Genomic DNA, 8,168 nt, shown 5'->3' on the forward strand with positions numbered 1-8,168 from the left:
ACACACACACACACACACACACACACACACACACACACACACACACACACACACACACACACAGAGTAGTCTCCAGGCTCCAGGCGCAGGCTGCTCTTTGAGCCGAGACCCTCCAGAATGCCTCGCAGAATAACAATCTTCTCTCTGACACCAACACTGAATATGTTGATATGCAATCATCTGCAAACCACCTTGAAAAACCTGCATCATTCCTCACACTGAAGCAAGACATGGACAGATTGGGGTATGATTTTGTTTGCAAGTAAATATAACTTATACATCTGTTGTGTTCGTTATTAATTCTGCTGATATGACACATCTTTTTTTTTTTTAAGGGAGGGCAACAGAGCTGAAGCGAATCAGAATTTTAAACGGGAGCTGATCGCACTGAGCTGAAATGTGCAGTCTGTGCTTTTTGGATTATTATGTAAGAGACAACCTACGTCTTTATTGTAGCCTTTTCACAGTTTGCTTGTGTTAAAATACATAACAGTGATATGGATGCCACCTTTGGCTGATTGCAGCTGCTAACGAGAAGGCAGAACTAAGCATGCGTCATTTGCTTAGACAACACTTCTCTTGTACAATGCATGCTGGAAAGAGAGGGAAATCAGTTTATTACACAAGAAGCTCAAAGAAGTGAAGATTGCAGGGATGCAGGAAACAGGGATGTAAGAGCCATCATTGGTAAATTACCGAGTCTTGCCTTCTACCAAAGATATTAGTCTTTTTAAAACCTCCGCTTATCCCAAAACAGTTATTAGCATCGCCCAAGTGGGCTGACATTTTGATCATTTCGAACCATAGCCAAAATAGAAACATATTATTTTGGAATGAAAGCCTTCATTTTCTATCTCTGAAATCTCATTAGCTCATGCCAAACAAGGATTAAAATCAAATCGAAACACACCCATACACAGCGAGTGGGAGCAGTGGCAGGGAACATGAGCCATTATGGATCAATATTACAGTCATGCTTTATGCAACATGACTCATATTAAAGAAAGCCACTGATAATTGAATTATTTTAATTATCTGCTCTGCACGGTTAGACGCCTTATGCTGAATTCATTCCCTCCCCAAACGCCCCATTTCACTATTCAGCCTCCAGTTAATTTAATGGTCTCTAAACAGGTTGGAAGGAATTATTCCCATGTGAATGGAAGTAGCGGTGCAAGAGGACATAAGGCCATGGAGGAGTGATACCGCATAATTGATTTTGCTGTGATTCCTTTTCTTCTCAAGAGCTTGTGACCTTTACAATAGTCTGTCGCCTATCTCATTGACAAATAGTGTGTGAGATCAGGGAGCACTGATGGCAAAGAGAATCCATTTCAGGCACATATTAGCCTCTTATGTCAGCCTGATGAGACTGAACTGTCAACTTGTCACTCTTTAATGCATCATCAGTTATTCTGCATAAAGCTAACTAATGAAAGCTATCATTAGTTACAACACTGAATAAAAGAAACATGGCAAAGGGAACAAAAGCACAAAAAAACAAAGATGATAAAACAATTTAATAGAATATTTTCCGTTTCCAAGCAAAGCTTTGGCATTTATAAGTTGAAAAGGCAATTTTGGGTGTAGCCACCATGATGTCACACATTGGTTTCTGGACTTTTAAAGCCCCAAAGGTATATTTGGACCAGAGGGTGGAGTCCGAAGGATAAAGTTTTGACAGACAATCTTGTGAATAACCAAGTTCACCCAACGATTCAGAAGCTCATAGAATTACTTTTAGCAGCAATACACTAAAGTAATCATTTTCTGTAGGTATGTATTAATCTTCTGCATTGTTATGGATAAACTTTGGTGCATTCATCTTTACTACGTCAGTTCAGTTCATTGAGGTTTCATTTATGCACAGCTCTCTGAAGGTCGATGCTTTTCAGTCAGTTTGACTCTGACTGGGTCATTGTGACACCTTGATTCTTTTTTCGGCTATTCTGTTGTAGACTTTTTTGGTGTGTTTGGGATAAGCTTTAGTTAATTGACAAATGGACTCACATTTGACTCTAGCATACACTGGTACACTAAAGTTCATGGCTGACTCCTTCAACTCCTGTGGCTGCAGAACAAACCCAAATTATCACCCATGCTTGTTTTTCACCAGACATGGTGCTGTGCAAAGATCTCCACTTTGGTCTTGTCTGTCCAAAGGACATCATTCCAAAAGTCTTGTGATTTGTTCAGATGCAACTTTACAAACATAAGTCATGCTACCATACCAAGAGGCTTTGTCCTGGCACTTCCAAACAAGCCATATTTGTTCAGTCTTTTTCTCATTGCACTGTCACAAGATTGCTGTGGAGTCTGAGGTGTAGTTCTTGGGGTCTTTTGCAATTTCTCTAAGCATTGCATGGTCTGACCTTGGGGTGAATTTTCTGAGATGCCCCCTTCTGGGAAGATGATGGCCGTGTGTCAAGCAAGCTGCTAAAATATCTTCTTGCTGATAACCAATTAATTAAGTGATTGACCTGGCTGCAACTTGCGTTGTGGAAGTAGAACATTTTCCCAGGACTGCAAAGAGTCCTGTATGTCCATTGAAATAATCCAAAGGTACCAAAACCATGAATGTTATAAAGAGTGGTTTTTATTAGTTAGTGGAAGTGAGGCCTTGAAGACAGTGACAGCTGCCATGTAGACGCACCTGTTAATAAAAGTAGCCATGCCCTAACTTTAAACTTGAAAAGGGTGATCAGGGAAATTATTCATAACAACCAAAACTGTCTTTTGTACCAGCCTGGAAACATGTCAGTTTCAGAGCTGAAGTTAAACTTTTTAGTACGGGGGTCTATGAGGATTGACTTTTGGAGCCTACCTCAAGTGGCCACTGGGGGAACTGCAAGTTTTAACACGTAACACTGGCCGTTTATTTTTACCCCAGCAGGTTCCCAATTTGTATTTGATAAAATTGCCACATGCTTGGCTCTGACTTCCAGTGAATAAACCTTTAAGGAATAGCATTCTCATTTAAATATCCTGCCTGTTTGTTCCCTCTGTGAGACTCTTCTCTTGAAAAATAAAAGGGGCAGAGGTGCCTTAGCAGTAACAAGAGCAGCTGTTTGCAGAGCGATTACCACACTAAATTGCAGGAAAATAGCACAGAAAAGCCATTTTAACAGCACTCCTATGCTTTAGAAAAGAGCTAAATGCTGAAATGTAAGTATTGTAATTTCAAGGAGGCAACTTCTCAGAAGTTGTCCTTTCTCATATGCAGCAGATAGCTGGAGATTGTTCTCATCTGCTGTTACTGAAAGGCAAGGATGCTTCTCTAATAGATTTCACAAGCCACAGGATAAACTGTTGTTAGCTATGAATTCACCTTACCTCGCTATTCTCACACACATACTGAGCGTACTTTAATATATGATTTGACCAAAGGTGGGAAGCAACAAAGTACAAATACTTTGTTACTGCACTGAAGTGGATTTTTTCAGGTATCTGTACTTTGAGTATTTCTTTTTCTGACAACTTTTTACTTTTGCTCCCTACATTTTAACCGAAATGTCTCCACTCTCAGCTCCTTTAGTTTTCAGAACAGGATTAGTACTTTAGGTTTAATGTATTTGAGGTAATACATAAATGACAATCTTATTGGTGTATCGATCACTGGGGCTTTTTATAGGACCACATTCAGGGGTTAAAGTGGGCCGGGTCAATCTGTAAGGACATTTTTGGTGCAGATGTCCATAAGTTCAACATTTACCAAGCGCTACAGAAGGGGAGCGAGTGTACAGGGAGTATTTTTTTTATTATTTTTTGTGTGGCAGATAATTTTAAATGCAACGTTTCTGTCACCTCAACAAATATCAGCAAATATACAAACTCTCTGTGTGCAGTTTGTCACACGGTGTGTCTGCTAGTTAGAGGTACAGACGCTGTATTTTCAGGAGAGAGAAAAGAATGAGCGATAACACTCAGCGATGGAAAAAAATATAAGAAAGACAGGACAGGAGCGGGAAAAAAAGTTTATACAAAAGTAAGGATGTTTGATAAAATGGAAATTCAAAGTTTACATGTAATGCCCTTATTTTTTAAATGAATATTAGATCTGAATATGACGTCAAGTCATGTTTTTGATATTGTGAAACATCCTGCATAACCATCAGAGTTACTGTATACTTGCATGAAAATATTCTTTAGTATAAGTTCAGTGCAGGATAAACAGGTTCGCTTTTGGTACTAAGATGAAATTACAATCAAGAGCTGAGTTGGACTGGTGCCCAGTGGCTGAGGTGTCCATAGCCAGAATTGGGTTACATCCAGTGTAGTGCAGATGAATTTGCATTTAAGCTGGTGATGCTTAGATTCAGTCACCGAATTCAACCTTTATACCAACCATATACTGTATTATATAGAGACAGACAGTATTAACACTATGATGCCAGTGTAGTGAATGGAAAGCAGCCAAGACAGCCCGTGCAACTTCTGCTTACATGTTGTTGAATTCAGTTGTGTAAATCCATAAAGATCAGCAAACCTCAAAGTATCAGCATAGATCAGCTGAATACAGCCTGCACACAAAGGAAATTTATTGAAGCCCTCCATAAAAATTATTGTTTGATATGAAATTATTATCCCAATTTAAAATTACAAATCTCAACTGTAAGCTAGCACTAGAGAAAAGGCATAACTAAAGTTATGAGGATTCATTGTCTAGAAAACACAAATTTTATAAAACTGTTTTTAAATCATTCAATAACATAAAATACGTTTTAACAAAATCTCCAATCATGGCTGCATTTTAAGAGGTGGTTTTATTATTCAAGGATAGCTGATCTCCTCAGGCGGGTCGTTTTGAGCCTCAGGGCCCTGATTGATGAAGCACTGTTACTCCTGGTCGCTCTGGGACAGCCTGGGGGTGCCTATCAGGTGATGTCAAGCTATGAGAGAGCCCACATAGCCTTCAGAGCGCCATAACATAGTAAGGTACCAGGCCATGATAAGCTTTTAAGGATAAAATCTGAAAAGCACTGACAGACTGTGTGCGCTGCAAAGATGTGATTCCATCTCCCACGTCTTGGTAAAAGTCTGGAGCTGGTTTGTCAGTTACATGTCAGCTGCAATCTGCTTCCCTCCTCAAAGTACATCAGAGCAAGACAGCTGTTCAGGAACACATATCACATCAACTACCAGCCCTCACTCCCACTGAGCCTTTCTGTGCACACATTTCAAGAGTTTTGCTAACAGGGAGCTGCGTGCAATGGTATTTTTCACCACTATGACTGACTGTTGATGTCTAAGAGCTGCCCAGTGTAATGACAGTCATTACCGAAGACCATGGGAGAACTTGACAAGGGCAGCTGGGAATATAAATGCTTCTACTGGCTGTTGTACAAAACAATTTACATAAATTTCACTTGCACATAATGGCTCATAAGCGTGGAGATCTTTGTAGGACACAGGAACAGTGAATGCAAAGCAGAAACAACTTTCAGAAATAACTTTGGAACTGGAATTATAAAATAAATGTTTCTTGTTCAAGCCATTTTAGGATTGTTCATGCAAGAGCTCACAGGAGACCGATTAAAACTGTCAAAGCGTCAAAGAAAATTAGCCCAGGAGTCCCAAGAGTCATCATCCAAAAGAAGTTCATTTTTCACAGTGCAAATTTGTCTCCCATTAAACCCATTGTTAATTAGGCTTGCACTATCAATTTTATAGTCACCAGTCCAATCTGAGACTTGACAAATCTCCCCATAACAAATGTATATGTCACATTTAGAAGAGGAAATAGAACTTGGGAGTTTCCTGCTAATGCTACTGCTGAGTAGCTAGCTTGATTAGCAAGGTGTGGACTTGTGACCAACAGGTTTAAAACCAAATGCACATTGTGGCAATAATGAACACTTACTTTCAATCAAAAACTTAACAAGATCAAATAGCAGCCACCATGTCCTTAATTCCACATAACTTTAAGTTAAGCCTTAATCTTTTTCTTCTTTTGGCTGCTCCTTGTAGGGGACACCACAGCAAATCACTAGCCTCCATCTCAGCCTTTTATATCATCATCCACAGTTACATCAACCTTCTGCATGTCCTCATTTAGTACATTCATCAATATTCTTTGTGGTCATGCGCCGTCTGTGCCTTTAGATGGTTAATCCCAGCTATTTAAACTCATCTGCCTTCACTATCTCTACTCCTTGCCTCCTCAGTGTTACACGTCTCCTTCTAATCCACACGCGTATTTTTCTTGCTTCTATTGACTCTCACTCCTCCTCCCTCCAGTGCATCCCTGTGCTCTCCCCCCTGCTCTCACTCCAAATCATAATGTGAACATCTGCAAGCATCAAAGTCCTCAGAGCTCACTTCAGTTGTTAGTACATTTCCATCTCTAACCTGCTCTCCCTAACCTGCTGCACATCCTTTCTAGTAATATCTCTCTGATGTGGAAATTTATATGTCATTTTCTCCTTCTTTAGTGTCCAGTCTCTCATGCAACTCACTATAGGCCATTTAATGTCCTATAGCAGCGGTCCCCAACCCCCAGGCCACGGACCAGTACCTTTCTGTAGCGCAAAAAAGGTTGGGGACGGCTGTCCTATAGTGTATCCATGTTTAAAGTCCCTACTCCCATCTCCACACTCCAGGGCTCAGCCAATCTGGTATGGTAATCCCCCCGTGCCTGGGTTAAACGCTAATTAAATTTATATTCTACATTATATCAATTCATTTCAGGATATTTATTTCTGCTGTAAAGTTTTGTATTTTATAATGGGAATCTATGGAAAGTTTTGGAGCCAGCCTAAAGTGACCATTTGAGGAAATGCAGTTATTGACACCTCCACATTATTTACTGAATGTAGTTTTCATTTCCAAAATATGTTGATCTGTCCAGTTCTCATTAAAATCAAATCTATATTATAGTGGCTATGTAGATGGAGGAGGGTACTCCAGAACAAAGGTCAAGTTTGATTCAGTGAAGATAAACTATTGTTGTGGGTTCTGCTGAAGTGTCCTTGAGTGGAACATTGAGCTTCTATCTGCTTGATATAGGTCATCATGGATAAGAGTGGATGAAGTGCTCTTACAGTAATTGCTTCATTATTATATTTGTCCATACAGTACACCTCCAGAGAGGCACGTTTACTGCCTGGCACATCACTCTGAGGTCATTTATCACAAATCCTGACAGAAAAAAAAAATTACTTATGGAGCTTTTTTCTTTCCTACCTGACTAGTAGGTGTTTAATTTTAGGTTAGCTCACCAAGAAGCCTCACAAACTGTTTTTGCTCCTGTGTAACTTGTAAAACAGTAAATTCTAGATACATTTTGTAGAGAAGGAGCCATTAATATTACAAAACTTTCAGCTCCCATTTATTTGGCGGTTTTAAAATGACAAGTCATCTTGATGTGATTAAATGATGAAGTTCATTAAAAGTCTGCCCACTGCTTCTTCTGCAGACTCAGTGTGAAACACTAATGAAACAACTTTTTCCTTCAGCTTATTGATCTGTTGACTTCTGCAGGAATAAAGCTTTAACATAAAGTATTACCAGAAACCTGCATCCTTTTCTTCTGGGGAAAAAGTGTATAATGTATCAGTAATTCTTAACTCTTTTTCAGAGCATCATCCCCTTTAGGGATGAAAATATTTTGTAACAATTAGTCTTTGAACTCTAAGACGCGCTCTATGCTGAATTTAACTTTCCTTCAAAAAAGGAAGAAGAAGACAAGTTTTCTCACTCTCACTTTAAAGTGAATGTCACCTTGAGATTGTCAGACATGCTACTGGGGAATCATCACTGAGAGATTGGTATGCTGTATCAGTTTCTCTATTTTGCTTGCATTCTCCATAGTGTCCCGTGTTTAATAGTTATCACGTTTTAATCCTCTAATTGCCCTGTCTTTTGTTTTTTGGGCGGGGTTTTTTTTCCAAAGGAGCTGACCAAAACTATCTACAATTATTATAATTTCAGTGCATGTCTGATCTCCCTTACCTCCTAATCAGTATTCAAAAGCACTGAGCACATAAATAGCCCACTCGCTCTGCTGCCACTGGGTGAGGATGAACTGTTGGCCCACAGCTGCTGGCTCCTGGTTGCTGGTTCACCAGTATAGAGATGACCCTTTGCCCACCATTGTGCATCCATGCTGAAGAATTATTTCCACCCGCTCAGCAGCCACAGTGTTCTCTAACTTGTCTGAAGACAACAGT

Source organism: Pelmatolapia mariae, linkage group LG10_11, assembly GCF_036321145.2.
Source record: "Pelmatolapia mariae isolate MD_Pm_ZW linkage group LG10_11, Pm_UMD_F_2, whole genome shotgun sequence".
Classification (NCBI taxonomy): domain Eukaryota; kingdom Metazoa; phylum Chordata; class Actinopteri; order Cichliformes; family Cichlidae; genus Pelmatolapia; species Pelmatolapia mariae.